General features: G+C 43.7%; 1 protein-coding gene and 1 long non-coding RNA gene across 20 annotated transcripts in view; one reads left to right on the top strand and one right to left on the bottom strand.

Annotated features, from left to right (window-relative positions):
- Window positions 1-20,048, top strand: part of ROBO2 (roundabout guidance receptor 2) — a 1,374,514-nt gene that overhangs the window by 329,005 nt on the left and 1,025,461 nt on the right. The gene's annotated exons all lie outside the window — the stretch shown is intronic.
- Window positions 1-20,048, bottom strand: part of LOC137545006 (uncharacterized) — a 90,437-nt gene that overhangs the window by 28,751 nt on the left and 41,638 nt on the right. Inside the window, exon 4 of the long non-coding RNA XR_011025964.1 lies at window positions 13,820-13,979. This is a non-coding gene — a long non-coding RNA (uncharacterized lncRNA). The remainder of the gene's footprint in view (window positions 1-13,819; window positions 13,980-20,048) is intronic.

The following is a 20,048-nucleotide window of genomic DNA, read 5'->3' as shown; positions in this document are numbered from 1 at the left end:
ATTGTAAGACCCCATAAATGCAATCTTCACCAAATTTTCCAGGTATCTTTTGGAGAATTCTGTCACAATTCAGCAGAATTTAATGCGGCATTCTGAATTCCACATTCAGTGTTAGAATGGGGATTTCCGATGTAGAAATCAGAAGTCCGCAAAATTCTGAAACTCATCCCTAGCCGGCTTCAGAGCCTTGCACATGCATTAACCGATAACCAACATGCTGTTATTTACATACCACGCCACTGCTCCTTCCTGGCATCTCTGTCTGCCCTGCCGATGGCTGGAGCAGGGTAGTCTCAACACTGAAATTAATAGAAAGGTTGTCTTCCAGCTAAAATGCAGCACCACCAAGTGGTCAGAGGGAGTAATAGAATCAGCAATAAACACTGCAGTAGCACAAGGGCCTTCAATTACCGCTGCTCCAGTAGGTAGTAACCAGCAACTGAAAAATTCTATTCAAAAAGTAACAAAAGTTTATTGATAGCCAAAAAAGTGTCATTCGACTTTAAAAACAATTAAAATATAACAAGGACCAGCCAGCCCATGTCATTCAACCACAGAGGATAATCCAAATAAAGCAAGGACAGAAACACTCCAGGAGGGGCTGCAACAGTATGACCCAGGTTATACAGTAAACGTACAGCATACAATTAATATAGTGTATATTAATTGTAGTGTCAGAATTCTAGCGGTTTTATTTATGCAGGAAAACCTGTCATATGTGTATGGTTTAAGTTTTAATGTTCTATGCAAAATTTCATTGTAAACTATAAAGTTGGGTTACTTCTTTAATATATTGCTTTATGACATCTAAGCATATTCCAGGCTGTGAAGCTTATGAGATTATTTTAACTTGCAAGCTGGCAGATAATAGATGTACTGGTTGCAAGAAGCCAGAACATTGTTTATGTTAGTGTGTGGCCTTGACATTTGAAAGAGGCTTCTGTGTAAGGACTGGAAGCAAGTTAAACTCACATTACTGCAGTAATTATATATGCACATTTTCTTAATTCTTACACATAGATATTTTTAATCTAAATATTAATAATCAATACAGTCCTTCTAAAGAAAGAAATAAGTATTGTTAAACCCTATATAATAGAATCTATTACTCTGAAAGACATTTAAAAGCTGTAGTCTACCCGTGGAAGATGAGAAAGTAAAACTTTTATAAGATTGTTTTAACTTGTAAGCTAGACAATTGTTGACATGTTTCTTTGCTTGAAGGCCAAGGCCAGCAAGAAAAGATAAACATTTCCCAGCTAGAGAAGTCAAAATATGAAGGAGATAAAATATAAAACAAAGAGTTTTCCCAATTAGTTAAAGATGATTCAATGCCACCTGGCGGTTTCATAGTCTTATAAAATTATTATTAATAGATTGTCATTTGTTATGAAATGCTGACCTCTGCCGGTGGACATTATATTTATTTTATAAAAAAGACAAATATATAGAACATGATTTATATTATTAAGATTTAATGTGCAATTATATCTTATATGATTAATTGTCTTAAGAAGAATTATATAATAAGCTTTATATATTCCTTAATGCATAGCGTGGCTAAACTAGCCACTTCATCAGAAGGATCTGTGTGAATGAAATGATTATAATGTTTGGCATTATGAGAAGTGTCTCTTTCATCCTTCTGCTCTACTTTGACTTACACCGTGGGCAAAGATATGGGTGGAGAAACATCAGCCCTCTCCTGCCTACCTAAGGCTCACAGCCTATTGAAAAACTTATAGGTAGCAAATAAAGCCAAAACAGTACACAAATGAAAGAAGAGCAGCTTATCTGTATCTGGAAGATGGGCTTCTGGGTGTTCTGGCAGCTTTTTTCAGGACACATTGTACAGGGAGAGTGAGGATAGGCTCTCTCCTATTTCACTCGCATTTCTGCATCTCCTCTCCTCTCTTCAATAGTTGAGGCTGGGTGCCCCAAGCTGAGACCTGTATGTCATTCTGCAAACCCTTCCAGATAAGATAGGCAAACACCATAAAGGTTGAGGTCAGAAAACAAACACAGAGACCGCACTCACAAGGCTTGTTCAATCACTGTTTCTGTCAATACAGTGATTGAACAAGCCTTCTGAGTGCGGTCTCTGTGTTTGTTTTCTGGCATTGGCGGAGCACAGGTGTGGTGTACCTGCGGGAGACCAGCACCGACACTCAGTTACAGGTGTCCTGGGCTCATACAAGGGTGTGGCGGTGTGAATTCTCAAGTGCATAAAGGTTGAGGTGACTGTCTCTTTCACTGTGAGATGACAAGCTCTGGCACTTCTTTTGTTCACACTACATATGTTTGCGGAAAGATTCTAGTTTTTGTCTGGAGAAAATTAACCACTTAACGACCGCCTAACGCCGATAGGCATCGGCGGGTCGTTAGTGGTATAGCATGGAAACGGCTGCTCGATCGAGCGGCCTTTCCATGCCAGTTCACGGAGTGTGTCTCCGTGAACAGCCGGAGAGCCGCCGATCGCGGCTCGCCGGCGAAATGTAAACACGCGTGGAAGAAATTCCCGCTGTTTACATCATACGGCGCTGCTGCGCAGCAGCACCGTGACGTAGATCGGCGATCCCCGACCTCTGATTGGCCGGGGATCACCGGCATATGATAGGCTGAAGCCTATCCTATCAGGCGCAGGATGGATATCCGTCCTGCGCCGCTCCGATGCCAAGGGAGAGGTAGGGAAAGCCGGGGAGGGCGGAAAGCACTGCCGAGGGGGGCTTTGAAGAGCCCCCCCCGGAAAGCGCGGGTAGCCGGCAGTGATCAGACCCCCCCAGCAGGACATCCCCCTAGTGGGGAAAAAAGGGGGGGAAGTCTGATCGCCAAGGCTCACTGCTGATCGGTGCTGCGGGCTGGAGAGCCCACGCAGCACCGATCACTGAAAAAAGCCCTGGTCCTTAAGTGGTTAAAGCATATGCACAAAAAACATTTTGGCCACCCTTCTCCTCCAACCCTGACAATTAAAAGTACCCCCCATAAATAACAAAAAACTCTTCATACTCAGCAAACTCCTTAAAGGATATCTTAGCCCAAACAACATTTTTAAAAGGGGGAGCAGGCATGTATATAGGGCTTTCCTCATGCCCATCGCTTCCCCCGGCGTCATCCATTACTGTGTACCAACCCTCCGAAGCTACTTCCTGGTTGGGAGGGTCAGTGAAAAATGCACTGGTGTTGCCCGGCGACGCACGTCCTTGATCGCACACCTATGGCCTGGAGCGCTCCATGCATGCACACTACTTCAAAACTACAAGTGGGGGGCATGTCTTAATAACAATCACATACCTGTTATTTCAATAACATTTTAGCAACCCATGTTTGATTTCAGTAGCATGACCCAGTTAAGGGCTACAATCTTTTACCATATCATAGCAAACAATTAAAAAAAATCCAGTTTTTCTGGACCACTTATGCAGGGTCGGTTCTCTCATGAAGCAAGATGAAACATTTTCATCAGGCGGCAGAGATTACAATGGCAGCATTTTTGTACTGTGTTTACACTAACAGCATGCAGTCAGAGTAGGAGGAGAACAAGACTTACAGACTCACAGCCAGCCAGTGTGCTATTGTGTTGAGCTGCAGCATGTCATGTGAGAACATTCATTGAAGCAGAGTAAATTGTTGGGTGCTGTGCGATCATTCCAAATGGGGGGGGGGTGCATCCTCACAAGTTTGCGTCAGGTAGCAAAAAGTCTAGAACCGGTCCTGCACTTATGATATCCCAACTAGAGACTCTTGAAGAACTTTGGAATGACCTTGGTAAATCAGGCCACCGTAGCAGAGTGCGGAACGGTTAGACCCTCAGTTACTTTCTTGTTATTGCTGAGTCCTCATTTGAGAATCTCCATCACATCTTGTTCCAGGTGGTGACAATGATTCTCTGCAAAGGGGACCTAAGCAAGGATAAAATCCTGGCCATGGTTTTGTCTTATCCAAGAAGAAAATAAAGAAATGCAAAAAGAAAAATGAACATTTGGTCAGAGTTCAACGTCAGGCCCATGAGGGAACGCACAAACGAAACTCATCAAAGCATCTGGAAGAAGAAATGAGTGTGTTTAATAGCAGCCATTGGGATTTTGACTTACTTATTCTAATCTCCAGTGGAAGAAAAGATAGGAAAATGTTATTGGCTGTTATGAGCAGCTCAGGCATCTTTTTTATAAATAAAGTCCATATTTCTCTGTAAAATGCTAATCAAAAGCAAAGCTTACACCTTGATTGAATGGTGAAGATGAGAAATACTCCTGAGATCTAATTTGCTGGGTTTGCATCTGCCGAACTGCTGGCATTTATACATGGCAATTTTTTTATTTATTAAAAGAAAATTTTAATGACTGCTAAGATTTTAGATACATGATTAAGATACTTCGGGGACAAAAATGAGATGGTGTCCGTACAGAATTGCATTCATTCTGACACTAGGGTGCCTTTGCTACAGTAGTAATACTTACCTATCTATCTCCTGGCAATTACTGGGCTGCCCTGCTCCATTGGATCTCAGACCACACCCCTTCAGCATTCCCCATGCACGTCCTGTTGTTGGAAGACAGAGTCTTTAGGTAGGCTTGTGCAATATCTGTCGACTGATACGGGAATTGCACCTGGAACGTTTATGTCAGTTAATCTAGCGTCTGTCTTGCTATTTTATTTTTTTCTTGGTTACCCTATCAGTTCCGATCCTCTCTGCAGTCAGCCTTGATTAATCACATAAGGACTACAGACTTTACCCCCCCCTCCCCCCTAGTGAGCAGGCTATTTTTTTTACAATTGCTCGCTGCAGGGCCGTACAACTCAGCACACAAGTGATTCCGCCCCTTTTCTGCCCACCAGCAGAGCTTTCTGTTAGTGAGTTCTGATCTCTGCAACCCTGCTTGTTTATTTTTTATGTATTTATTTGTTGTTGTTTTCTTTTAAAATAAATTTCACTTTTTTAAAATTTTTATATAAAGCCCGCCCTCATTCCCCCCGCCAGCCAATCACCACGATCGGCTGTCATAGGCATCAACCTACGACAGCCGATCGCTCCTGTGGGTCCCAGCGGGACAGCTGTATGACACAGCTGTCCCCAGTACAGCGCTACCCTAGATCGCAGCGCTGTACAGTGTAAATAGATGGCGGTTTCGCCGTCTAACAGTCTACTAGCGGTGATTGCCACTGGGAGACTGATGATGGAGCTCTGCTCCATCACTCAAGCAGAGATGCGCGCGCATTGGCATGCGCGATCTTCTGCAAAACCCCACCTCAGGACTTCACGCCAATTACCGTTGAGCGGTCCTGGAGCTGCCGCCACGTCCACACCAATTGGCGTGGAATGGTCATTTAGTAGTTAAGCACAGGGGCATAACATCAGTGGGCTGGGCCCCCCAGCAAAATTATCATGGCATCATGTCCAGACAATCCGATCTCCCTTGTAGTGGTCAGCTTTTTCACTGGAGCCCCCCTGCTATGCCTGCTCCCCCAGAGCAGCGGATAGGGGAGCGGGCATAGCTAGTTACAACTCACGTGCCATGATCCCTGCACACAGTCTCTACCTTCTTCCTCTCCCGGCATCCATCGCGTTGGTAACAACACCTACCTATCTAACCTATACTGTGGGCACCTACCTATCTAGCCTATACTGGGGGCACCTACCCATCTAACCTATACTGGGGGCACCTGCCTATCTAACCTACACTGGAGTCACCTACCTATCTAACCTATACTGGGGGCACCTACCTATCTAACCTATACTCAGGGCACCTAGCTATCTAACCTATGCTGGGGGAAACTATTTTGACTACCTATATTGGAGGCATCTACCTATCTAACCTATACTGGTGGTAGCTATACGGGCTACCCTATACTGGATTCGCCTACCTAGCTAACCTATACTGGGGGCAACTATGCCTGACTACCTATACTGGGGGGACCTATAGCTGGCTAACTATACTGGGGGCAACTAGACCTGGCTAACCTATACTGCGGGCACCTATACCTGGCACCATGGGGGGGGGGGGGAATTTGAGCCTAGAAACTGCCCTGACTCTACCTAAGTGTAGTGTGCATAGGGGAATGATGCAGTGTGATCGTCCAGCCTCGAGCTCTCCTGCTGCAGGACGATCGCACCGCACAATATATGAAACTAGCCTAAAGGCGCACCTAAAGGTAATAAATAACATACATGACGATGAGAAAACTTCTACTGGATCTGGTATGACCTGTTCCCCTTCAATCTCCCTTTGCTTCGTTTAGAGACTCCAGTATATAATTTGCATACATTATGAACTACAGTCAGATGCATTTCCAAGCTAAGGAGAAAGCAAGTACGTTAATTGATTAAAAATGAATTAATTAGCAAGCATAAATAACTACATAAAAAAAAAATTGCATTACTTTTATTAAATATCACAGCCTTCTGGATCATTTCATTTCAGTGTTTGTCACTTGGATCGTAAGTGTTTTGTCTGTGCTTCTTAAATTGCTTACGGATGGTTTGGTACCTTTTTTTTATAATGAAAATATGTTGCCTAAAGTAGTCGGGTGGTGCGTCGGGCGTCCGTTTCTAAATTTGGCAGACTGGCTTTGTTGCCATGGTTACTGACTTCCTGCAGTTAGCAGAACAAAAATAGTGAAACAGAGAAAGAGACAGAGAGAGGAAAAAAAAAAATCAGATCCCATTTAGTCCACTTGGTGGGGTAGGAGTCCCAGGAACTAAACAAGATTTCCACGGCTAGAGCAATGCAGAATTGCATTGATTTAAAACAGGCATATTTTTTTTTTTATGTATTTTTTTTTTACATGTGAACTTCTAGCTTCTGGGATTGTTTCATTGTGAGGATTTAAAGGGATGTTTACCTTAAGAAAATAACCTTGTAAAAAAAGAAGAAGCAGTTTAATTTAGAAAGGGAATCTGTACTTCCACCCCTGGACGAGGTTAATTTTTATTATGAACATATTTACACTGTCAGCACCCCCCGTTTAATTAAAAATTTAATTAACATCTGTGAAATTTAACATGTTTTCATATCTCTCTTGGTTGGAAACTTTATCTTGCTCTTGATTATTTTCCTACCGGAACTGAGACGTGTAGGCATAGATGATAGATTAGCCGGTGGCTGATTTCCATTTATAAGGAAACAAGATAAATAGAATGTTTACAGTGGCGGCATTTAAAGAGAACAGGGCTCCAGTTCATTAAAGTAGATGGGATTTCCAAGCGTTATCTGGCGTCGGTCTTGTAATTATACGGCATTATTGCTACAAAATCTGTATTTACACAGAACTCATGCATGGGGACTTTTCAGCACTGAGGGGCTTTAATTAAATAAAAACAGACTGAAATGGGGTTGTACAAGAACATGAACGGGCAATGTTGAAGTATTCTCACTGTGCATGTTTAAAGTATACCTGTCACTAGGATAAGGTGCCTAGTGGCTGCCTGCAATAGTCATCACTTATGCTGCAATCTGTGTACAGACTGAAGTACTTAAAGTTGGCATCCAGAGTAAATAAGAAAATCCTGCAGCCTGCAAGTAAACGAAAGCTATATTTACCCGAGAAGCCTTGTCCCAAGATACCGTCCCGGAGACCGTGCATCACCCGACTTCCAACGCCTGGCCCCGCCTCCTCTCTCTCCGCAGATAAAAATGCCAAGCTGTTTACTACAGTACACTACTACAGTTTACTTGCAGGCTGCAGATTTTCTTATTTACTTTGGAGGTCCACTTTAACAGCATTTCTGTTCTTTGCCTTTGCTAACTCAGTGTTGCACCAAACAAGCCATGGCTTGGAATAGATGGCAGTTTGGCTCTTGTTCTATTTGGCGCAGGGTGAGTCGGATGACCGCTTGCCCTGCTTCTGCACAAATTCGGAGTGGGGGTTAAATACTATTCCCCCTCCCTGTCGTTCTAAGTCGGAGAAAGAAGTGATTTGGGGTCCGGCAATCACGGAATTATCCGTGCACAGGGCGCGGACTAAAGCATTACTGTTAAGGCGGTGCCAAGCTTTGGCGCTACAGGTGCGGCAGGCACCAAAAAGCCCTGCTTCTATGGCATGTACTTCCAATGCAACTAAAGTAATGAGGATCCATAACAATTCACAGCAGAATATAAAACACATTATTGAGGATTCCCATTTTATGCTATCCTGGTTTAAACATCAGAAAAATGTCCTATATGTATATATTGCTGTATATTGTTATCTAACCCCGTCCTCCTAGTGATGCTTTGCCTAGGCTATAATGTCACATAGTCGTGTGCCCTAGAGCACTCTGGTAGAACAACTTACTGCTCATTACACAGAGTTGGAAAAAACTCCCATGGAGATGCACCTTGCCAGCAGTAAAGATGCCGGCATCACTGATAAATTTAAAAATTGAAATCAGGGTGAGGTAGAATTTCACTGTGGGAAACATTGGAAAAAAATCTGATGGTTTGTTTTGGTACTTGGAAGGCAACTACCACTGCCAGATGGGATAAAATGCATGGGGAATTCTGTCACAAGTGAGGCCATTTCATGCAGTTAGAAAGGTCATGAATGGAAAAAGCAAATTGATCAATCTAAAGGTGGTCACTAATGGTCCAATTTCTAGTGAAAAATCGTTTGAGCGATCAGAAATTCTGATTGAATTGGTTGAAAATAGTCTCAGTTGTTGGGCACAATCGATTATGAACGATTATAAAAATAGTCGTCCGATTGGATTTTTGTCAAACCAAAATTTGGATTGTCTTGATTGGTTGTGATAGATAGGAAGCAAAGATTGGTGCGTTGATGGTGTAGTGAACGATTTTTCTTCCGATCAGAATTTCTGATCGCTCGAAGGATTTTTCACTAGTAATTGGACCATTAGTGGCCACCTTAACAGTCCTTCACTTTCAACTTTGTGGGAATTTTGGGAAACCTTTATGCTCTAGATACGTACTAATACTGAATCATTAAATCCTTTTTTACCACTCACATAGCAGCAACATCACACGTCAGCAGTGCATACTTTGCTCTATATCAGCGCTTCTTAACACTTAAGGACCAGGGGTGGTTTGCCTGATCTGTGCTGCGTGGACTCTCCAGCCCGCAGCACAGATCAGGATAGAGCCAGGGCGATCAGACTTACCCTCTTTTTTCCCAACTAGGGGGATGTCCTCCTGGGGGGGTCTGATCGCCGCCGGCTTGCTGCACTTTGCGGGGGGGGGGCTCTTCAAAGCCCCCCTCCGCAGCGTTTTCGGTGCTCCGTCCCTCTCCCTCCCTCTCCCTCCACCTGTGAGCTGCGCAGGACGGATATCCATCCTGCGCATTGTAGGATAGGCTTCAGCCTATCATATGTCGGCGATCCGCGGCCAATCAGAGGCCGGGGGATCGCCGATCTGCCTTATGGCGCTGCTTCCCCGCGTGCTTACATTTTGCCGGCGAGCCGCGATCGGCGGCTCTCCGGCTGTTCACGGAGACACCCTCCGTGAACTGACATGGAAAGGCCGCTCGATCGAATGGCCCTTTCCATGTTAACCCACATAACAGAAATGCACCCTGTATGTATTTAAAGAGTTTAGCCTGTGTAATTCCCCCTCATTTGTGTCTAATCACTAGTTGTAATTTGATCTCCCCCCGTGTCACATGACTGCCTATGGCAGATAAGCGGATAAGCCCATTTGAAAGTGCAGGCTGTAAACAATATGTCTGCAACTTTTGTTTTTCTTAACATCTTAGTAAGGGGGCTTTTAGGACCATTGTAGCCCCTTACACACTCCAATGAGTTCTGGTTCACCATGATCTTGCTGGTTAGTCTGTACCTCTCGGTGTTACAAGCTCTACTGCATAGAGCCAAATTAATCCATGCCATGCACTGATGAGGATCAAACAATCCGAAACAGTCTGTATGCATGTTGGATTTTTATGGCTCTGTACAAATTAACAAGCTGACACATCATTGCATTCCAGCGGTTCTGGAGGTGTGTTTAGCTGCTAAGGGTACAATGGTTAATTTGCATATATTCAGCAGTATTGCACTGGGAGCAGGGCCGGATTTCTGGGAAGGTCACAGAGGCCAAGGCCTAGGGCGATAAAAATCAGCAGGGCGCAGGACTTGAAGAGATAAGAGGTCACATGTCAAAGTAAATCACCTCTCCTGCTTTGCTCTGGTCTGCCTGAATTCCAGAGATCCCTGCATCTCTCTTACTTGTGCAAAGTGTGTGTTATGGCAGTCAGCATCTGCTGTCACCTGTATGCTGAGAGGGGACAAACAATCTGCTGTGAGAAGAAAAATATATGGGCTCAAGTAGCAGAACTCTTGAGTTCCGATTAGTTTTTTCTCATTCAGCACGCATTCACGGGCAGAAATTAGCAGCTCTCCCCCTCTCTGACTGATAGTTAGTTTATTACTAGTAGGTCAGTGCTGTTAAAGACCTCAGACCTATCAAATTTATGGCTTTTTTTTTCCTCCTAGAGAATAACAACATTCTTTGTCCTGCACTTTAACTCTTTCCTGGCATTTTTTGCCAGCAAAGTACTGTGTTGACCATCAGTGAAAGCAGGATGTTTTGAAACAGAATGACAACTGTTACATTCTTTTACATTTACAAAACAATCAATGGATCTCCTGCTGACTGTATACTGTATATATCTGTGTGCCTAACATCTTGTACACAGTAACAAAGTCTGAAGACGGCTCTCACTGTTTTTCTTTTGGTTAGCCAATAAAAAGTGTTATTCTGTTTCAAAACTTCCTGCTTACTGATTTTAAGATCTGTCTTAAGTGCTAAATTGTCACTGTGTAAAGTACACCTGAGCTTATGCTGGGTACGCACAATGCAATTTTCTGACAGATTTACTGTCACATCGACTATTTCCAACATGTCCGATATGCTTTCCAATCAATTTTCTGAATGTTTTTTCATAGAAGTGAACATCAAATTGATTGAAAAATTGAAATTAGATCAGACATGATGGAAATAATCGACCTGACCGTAAATCTGTCAGAAAATTGCATCATGTGTACCTAGCATTACACTACATCTATGCCAGTGTGTGTAGTGTCGGATCCTTCTACTTACCTGCTCTCTGTTTTGGATGGGCTTCTCTGCATTGTGATACACTGTCCCCTATTTGTGGCTCTGACGGCAGCAAGTAGCACAGAGGACAAAGAAGCAGCGCTGTCCACTGGGGCTACTTGTGATTTTGCACTGCTGTATGCATGTGCACAGGAGCCGAGGGAGTGTTATGGGTATGTGTACTTGGCAAGTGCTGCTGAGTGCTCATACATGAGCATCATTTCTGAAGTATGCAAACCCAGAACACTATCGGCTGCTGTGCATGCAGACAGGAGCGCAAAATTACATGGAGTGGACAGAGCATGCACTGCTTCTTTGTTGAACAGGGCAAAGCAGCAAAACAGAGGGGGGCGTTCAAACTAGTCAGAGTTGGACAGAATGGGGGGGGGGGGGCGGTTGGTGACAGCCGGCCTAGGGCGCTGGAAAGTACAAATCCGGCCCTGACTGGGAGACATCTCAAGCTCACTCCAACATCTTAGTAAGGGGCCTTTTAAGACCATTGTAATCCCTTACACACTCCAATGAGTTCTGGGTCACCATGAGCTTGCTGGTTAGTCTGTACCTCTCCATGAATCAGGAAGTAGAAACAGTGCAGATTTATTTTAGGATTTGTATCAGCTGTAACAAAGAAATGTTTTTTGTTTATGGGTTATTATGCTGTTGTGTATCTTAGAGCAGAGAGACGTTCTGAATTGAGGTCACTTTAACAGTAACCACGCCTTTATTAATGACTATTTTGACCAAATACCCCCATGTTGTGGATAACATTGTCTCACGTATCCCTTGATGCGCACATACTTGTTAGGAGGAGTTCGCCATATTTGTGCATAGATGCTTTCCATATTTTCCTTTTGCTTTTGGCTATATATTTGCCTTCAGGTTTGTTCATGTATGATTTATCGGGTCTCATGCACAAACCGCCAGTAAATATGCAGTGCGCAGACAGCGCATGTCAATATTACTGGTACTATCACCCACACGAGTACAGCACGTTATGCAATTAATGTGATCATTACTTGGGTAGCTTGAATGTTGCTAAGGAGAAGAGCATTATGTTTTGCATCCATGTGTCTGCTGCCGCCTGATCCAGAGGGCAACACACCTACCACCAGGGAGTCAAAGAGGATCCAGGCATCTATGTGTTCTTCCTACGACATGCTCCCACGACTGGGAGCGTTCTACGCTTGTGCAGTACTACTGAACAGGCGCAGAATGCTCCCACAGACAGGAGCGCGATGGGGAGCATGCCTGGCCAGCCATGCATGCGCGATGAGGAGCGACTCGGCCAAGGAGCCACCCGGGGAGACAGCGAGGGACGAGCGGCCTCAAGGGGGCTTAAGGAAGCCCCAGGTAAGTATGGAACCTGAGATGAGACGTTTCGCGTCTCAGGCAGTGGTGCTCGTAATGGCCCAAAAACTCCGTTTCACAAATTTCATGAAGTTTTTCACATCATAAAACTTCGCATTAAACTTCGCTTAGTATTTTAAGAAATTACGGGTATAACGTAATTACTGCTACAGTACTACGCTTGTAAATGAAATTACGTAACGTAATAATGCGTTACTTACGCCTGAAAATCCCCGTTAAACTTGCCAATGCGCATACTATACACTGTATATTAATGTCTATAATCATGCTTATAATGCGTATAAACATAAGCATTAAACAGCGCATGCGCGTCTATACAATACCATGTCCGCATGCGGAAATTTGTAAGCATACATCAATCAAAATACGCGTCAAAAGATACTAAATGACTAATTTAGTAATGAATCGTAATTTCGTGAAATTACGAAGTTATGCAAAATTTCGATACATAATTACGGTTCACACGTAATTTATTACGCATTCTCCTGTAAATTTTGCATTACGATTACGCTGGAAAACGCCGAATTTCGATGCAAAATTTCACACATGCGAAATTTCGTCCCACCACTGGTCTCAGGTTCCCTTTAAAGATGCAAGTAGTGCTACACCATTACATTACTTGACATGTATGATTATTGAGAATAGGTTTATTTCACTTTAAATTAAAAACACAAAACAAAAAAAACGTGTAGTATCCTAATGTGGCCAATGAGTTTTGATGTCTCTCTGTGAACTAACGATTAGTCTCTAATTATCATCGTCATTTGTTTTGCCTTTAACCACTTGCCGACCGCACGCTTATACCGTGCGTCGGCAAAGTGGCAGCTGCAGGACCAGCGACGCAGTATTGCGTCGCCAGCTGCAGGCTGATTAATTAGGAAGCAGCCGCTCGCGCGAGCGGCTGCTTCCTGTCAAATCACGGCGGGGGGCTCCGTGAATAGCCTGCGGGCCGCCGATGGCGGCTCGCAGGCTAAATGTAAACACAAGCGGAAATAATCCGCTTTGTTTACATTGTACGGCGCTGCTGCGTAGCAGCGCCGTAAGGCAGATCGGCGATCCCCGGCCAATCAGCGGCCGGGGATCGCCGCCATGTGACAGGGGACGTCCCGTCACTGGCTGCACAGGACGGATAGCGTCCTGTGCAGCCTCGATCGCCGGGGGGGGGGCCAGGTAGGAGAGGGAGGGGGAGGATTTCGCCGCGGAGGGGGGCTTTGAGGTGCCCCCCCCCGCAACACCCGGCAGGCAGGAGCGGTCAGACCCCCCCAGCACATCATCCCCCTAGTGGGGAAAAAAGGGGGGCGATCTGGTCGCTCTGCCTGCACGCTGATCTGTGCTGGGGGCTGCAGAGCTCACCCAGCACAGATCAGCTAAAACAGCGCTGGTCCTTAAGGGGGGGTAAAGGGTGGGTCATCAAGTAGTTAATATACCTGACAATTGTGACTCCTCCATGGCTGTTGACCCTAATCACTTCAAGCAGACAGAGCCTCAGACGCCTCTCACTGCGTAGATCTATTTACATGTCCGTCCCGGTGACCTTTTCAATACCGTTAGTCGTGGCTGTTACCGTTTTCTGTAGTCTTGATGTTTCTACATAGAGAATAATACGGAAATTATTTTTCCATAGCAGCCTCACAGATTAGAAAGTCTCTTTCACTGGAATACATCAGTAAGCATAATGAGTACAAAGCCACGCATGCCAAGAGGTACCTTCTGCTGTGTTTTATCACTACCTACATTCCAAATGTCTGAACTCATGCCAAACTAATTAGCAGGTTCAGCTCCTGTTGTATTAAGAGCACCCAAGCCAAGATGGGTCAGGCTGGTAGGATCCAGCTGCTGCCATCATTTGTCCAGCTGCACTGAGGCTGGTACAGATAGGCCTCCTGCATGCGGGGATACACTGAATATGTTTATCTTTGCTGTATTCATTCACTGTGTTCTTTTCAAACCATCATTAAATCATTGTGTTGCATTAATTTGAAAAATATGGCAGACATATTATGTGCTTACCTTGCATTTCAAAGGAAAAGGCCCCCCCCCCCCCCCCCCAAAGAAACATTCAGTCTATGAAGGATGTGGTTTCCATAGGACACATAGCTCACCAAAGATATATAACGTCTAAAAAATATCTAAGATAAGAAAATGTAACGAAAAAATAAACAAAGCAATTGTATGTAGGCGGGGGGGGGGGGGCATAATAAATAGAAAGCATGTGGCGCCATATCAGCGTTGTCTCTTATAGCCTCTCCCCCTCAGTAAATAAATATGTGGCCCAGTGAAGGTCACTGAGGTCTTCAGTACTGCCCATGCTACTACAAATGTCTGTCTAAAGAGATGGTGTGGCTGCCTACATAATTTTATGCACCTGGTAAAATGACAGTAATTAACAAGTGTGACCAACACAGCCAAATAATATGCTCAAAAAGGGCAAAGCACTTCATTTCGGCATGGTTAGTGATAAGTGATAAGGTAGGGCCATCAGCGGTTCGTTGCTATGTGAATTATGCCATACCTGTAAAATCCTTTGTGAAACTGGCAGTGCTGATTGACTACTTGACCCTGTTGTGCCCCATAGTATAAACACACTTCCTAAAGGGAAGCAAAATAGGCAGACATAACCTGTTAGTGTCTGCACTAGTTGTGAGGTTCTGCTTAGTAATTATCTTTGAAAAGCTATTGTCAAAATTCTTAAAAATATCATTTATAGCCCTCATACATGAAACAGAGACTGCAGGTTTGTTTTTTGTTTTTTTTAACTCAGCAGAGGCATAACATTTGCCCCACAAATGTGGGCACATATAGGGCCTGCCCATGTAGTTTGCATGATTAAGACGCAATAAAGAGAGGCAGATCTCACCCCCTGGGAGGTCTCCTCCTGTTTTAGCCCTTTAACCCCCTCTGTTTGCACCCTACATCCTGATCAATTCTGCCCCACCCGCATTTATGCTCGGGCTGCTGGGTAGAGCAGCACTTGAGGATGCTTGTAAAGACCCCCCTTACAACTAAAGTCAAATACGTGTGGATTCTGGAGTAGAGTGAGCCACATGTGTCTGTTACCCCCTGATCCAGAGGTCAACACACGTATCACCAGGGAGTCACGGAGGATCCAGGCATCCCCTACCTCTAGGGAATAGTGATGGTAGGAAAAGTTGGCCAGTGAGCGGTTTCTGTTGAATATGCACTACTTGCAGGCTCGAATGATGCGGGACGTTCGTGCCTGCCCTATACTTTTTCATAGTGCCTTATTTGACCCTTCACCTTGAAGTCAGGTGGGACAAAATGGCCAATTAGACCTGATTACCACCTGGGCCACTCCCCCCATATAAAAGGCACAATCCCGGTGACCATTTTCATTCTGCATTAAGGTGGCCACACACGATACAATAAAATGATCCGATTTTACAGTAATTCGATAAAATCGATCTTATCTCTCGAAAAAATCGAACACTTTTTTTATTCATTCGACTGAAAAATCCGATCGGACCGTTTTTTTCTATTTAAATCGATCCAGAATGCCAGATATTTCTCTTTAATTTCTACTAAAGATTGTATGGTGTGTGTTGGATTGTTAATTTATTAATATACACACCCTAGCAATTTTCTCTGAGTTTCCAATCATTTTTATCATAATTGGGGGAAAAATTGAACATAGGTGTGTTGTACCTTGGTCATATTTTTGAAATGTTACAATCAGTCAGAAAAATTGATTGCAATTCTTAAATTGAACAGATATTTAAAACATTGTATGGTGTGTGGCAACCTTTATTCAGAGTAGGGGGAGGTGCTCCGGTTGCAGTTAGAGGGAAAGTGAGAGATGTGCTGCTTGTTTGATATCGTGTAACTGCTTCCTAGGTGCTCTGCGAATTGCCGTTCACCATGTTGGGACCCTCCTACTAGAGCTAGAGGCTGCAGAGGGAGTTAATCATGGGCACTGAAAGAGGTAAGTCAGAACAATACCGCTGCACTGATCTGTGAGTCTGTTAAAGGTAGATGAAAGGGATCATGGTGAAGGAGGTGCTGAAGATGGCCAGACTCCCCCAACAATTGTAGCGGGGAGAGGGTTGGCAGTAACCTAAGAAGAGGGGCCTCATGGAAGCTTTTGCATGTTTAGACACGCCCCTGCATAAAAGTACTGTACAATAATACGCAGATGTTCCCTAGATAAATAGAAAATGTCAGACTTGATTTCAAATGGAGGACATTTAGTTTGTGGATGCTTTAAAGAGGAACTTTAGCGAAAAGGGAAACAAACTTCTAAGTAAGAAGTTAAGAAATAGAAGTGAGATCAAGAAATGATTGATATTCGCCTTGCAATTTGTTTATGTTGCTTGATCCACAATCAGCCTGCACATCATCATTATCACGCTGGTGCGTGAGAGGTGCTAGCGTAACAAATACAAAACACAGTGCAAGAGAGTGAACGTAGTCAGGTTCAGGCCGTAGTCATACACAAAGTCAGAGGTATCGAAGTACAGAATAGCTAGGCAATATCGTAATCAATAAACAGCCGGGTCATACACGTAAGTCAGATGTCAGTCGTATTGGAAGGATCAGGCAATAGAGAAGTCAGGGACAGGCCGAGTCAAACACGAGTATCAGATGGCAGTGGTACAAAAGGACAAGACAAGAGCGAGGTCGAGAGGCAGGCAAAAGTCGGTACACAGATAAATATACAATAAGATGTTATTTCAATATATTACAATAGATATATATATATATATATATATATATATATATATATATATATATATATATATATATATATATTATATATATATACTACAAAATGCAAGACTGACTAACTAGAGTACATATATATTGTGCGTCTACACAATATATTAATGTAGCTCAAACGATAGCTAGCTAGGCCAAGAACCAGCGAACTGATTAGTATCAAGGCTGCCGAGCAAGTGAATGCTCCGGCCTTATATACACACAGGGAATTCCAGAGCCCAGCCCCCAGGAGAGGTGTCAGCTGATGACATCACAGCTGACACCTATGGACATGCCTCCTCAACCTGTAAAGGCTGCCCTGAGCCGTGCGTATCCTTTCTGCCGCACTGTGCACGCGTGAGTGCCGGAGCTCCGCCCGCAGGGGTGCTGGGGATGCTGGAGGAGGACGGTGGAGCGGAAGTCTTCATATGCGAACGAGTACCGCCGGAGACGCCGTGGGAGGTAGGTTTATTACAATCATCTTTACTACTGGCAGACAAGAAAAAAAACTAGACAGCACCAACTGCCATTATTTATAACCACACCCACTATAGGCTAAAGGGTTGTTTTCTTTTATAGGTATACACATGCACAGAGGGATATACTGGTTACTTAGCAGTTGAAAACAGCTGTTCTTTCCCACAATGCAACAAAGTTCACGGACAGGAAACTATCAGGACCTAGGTCCTGACATCACACTGTGGGAGGGGTTTCACCCCAATATTAGCTATACAGATCCCCCTGATGATCTATTCCAGAGAAGGTAAAAATGTCTCATTGGAAAGTGGGTAACAGCTACTGATTGGGATGAAGTGTAATCCTTGCTTACAGTTCCTCTTTAAGTTACATTTTCCTACAGCTATTCTCCAATCTCCACACCAAAGCTTTTTATATGCAAGCGAGCCTTATCCATATTCACTGTTGTACACACAATTAGTTTGAGTTTCCGTCATCACTCCACCATATTATTACCAAACGCACAGCAGCCACCACCTGGAGGAGTATAATATTAATATATTACAATAAATTACAATCTTAAGCACATTGTCTCCGCTATGTAATAGAAGTACAATTGAATGTACAAGACTTTCCGAAGGTAATATTTTGCATGCTTTATTGCTGTGTTTATGCTGAAAAGATTATTTACAAGGCGATCAAGGCATAAATTTATGCTGTGGATAAAGTACTAGGGGATTAAATATATATTTATATATTTTTCTATTTTTAAGCCTCGGAGGATTTACTTTGTGTAGTTGTTTAAAACATGTGAAGATTGTTTTTATGTCGCCTTCGTATGGAAGCGCAGTAAATCGTGTCAGCGGCGAAGGCTTTAGAGTTATGATTTAAGGACGCCATAACTTCTGTCTCTTTTCTGACAGTGTTTTAGCTGGTGGGTGATAAAGGCAAAAAAATAATACATATATTGAGGCTTGCTTCTTGACATTTGTCAAGTGTGCACAAAAGTGTGCTTTCTGCTGATCTACTGCTTGTTGTTAACATGGCGGTGGCAATGCACTGGGGGGTGATAGATTTAAACAGTGTGCATTGTACAAACCATCTTGGCGCTAAGACTAGGTAGAGATGAATAGAACATAGCTTTGTTAGTTGAAAGGATATTGCTGGGTTCCGTTTTATTTACCGTAATATTACATTCAGTAGGCCTTGCTGGAATGTACTTATGCAGCAATGAGTTTGAGATAAGTGGTGTTACAAGATGATTTAGTAGAGGTGTTTATTACAGGGCTGGATTTACCATAAGGCACTGTAGGCAAGTGCCTACAGGCGCCTGATGCTGGAAAGGCGGCTCACTCCCCTTCCAAAGCACCTCCCACCTTCCTTATGCAGAGTCCTAATGAAAGTGTAAATGAGAGATTACTCACCCAGCTCTCGGCATTGCACTGATGAGATCTTCCTTCAATCAGGGGCTCCGCTTGCTACCTAATACTTGAGGACACCTCTAGCTACTCTAGCTACAGGGGCATAGCAATAGGGGGTGCAGAGGTTGCGACCGCATCGGGGCCCTTGGGCCAGAGGGGCCCCGAGGGGCCTTCCCCCAGCTGCAGTATAGGCTTTCTATTAGTCCTGTGCTCATAATAATCACTTCTATAGATACTTTGAATAGTGGTAATCATTAACAAACTCTTTCCCATCCCCTTCTTGCACCTCTGACACTGTAGTTGCCATTGGCATGTTTTGGTGCGTCATATCAATTGTTATGCATAGATTGCTTGGGGGGCCCCAATGTAAACCTTGCATCAGGGCCCACAGCTCCTTAGCTACGCCACTGTCTAGCTACTAGTTTTTTTCAAGTGTTTTGACCTGGTGCAATATATAGATTTGTAGTACCATGAATGTGTGTTGTGCACCCGGAAAAGCATTCCACTCGAACTTATTCATGTTATGTCTAATAAACACAACAGTACTGTGAGTACACATTTAGAAAAAGATAAAATAACATACAAATAACTCTTAGTTACCCCGGTCCAGCAAGATTTGCTGAACTGTATAACTCCATGCAGCAATTTTTACCTAGAGTCACTCCAGGCCTCAATTATAATTTAACAGGACCTGTACTTAATGAATAATACAGTTTTATTATCACAAAGATTATTTGACCTTGAAAAATACTTCCCATAGCTTGTATTCTTTTTGGGGTGTCCATGAGGCCTTAAACTCATTCCTAAATATTCCTTCTTACATAGAAAATTTAAATCAACTGGACACCCTACTGGGGCTAGGCTAAAAAAAAGGGTAACATGTCCTATGACTGCAGAAATTGTCCAGGCTGCAATGACAGCTTATTATTCTTCCATAAAATCCGTCCTACCTTTGGAATTCTTTATAAGGGTCTAATTTCTGGAGAGGCCGCAAAGGCCTGGGCCTCAGTTGGATGTTGCCCAACGGGGTGACTTAACATAGAAAGGGTTGCTGTATATGGATGAG

The sequence above is a fragment of the Hyperolius riggenbachi genome, chromosome 2, assembly GCF_040937935.1.
Source record: "Hyperolius riggenbachi isolate aHypRig1 chromosome 2, aHypRig1.pri, whole genome shotgun sequence".
Classification (NCBI taxonomy): domain Eukaryota; kingdom Metazoa; phylum Chordata; class Amphibia; order Anura; family Hyperoliidae; genus Hyperolius; species Hyperolius riggenbachi.
This window is presented reverse-complemented; position numbering and strand designations above follow the sequence as displayed.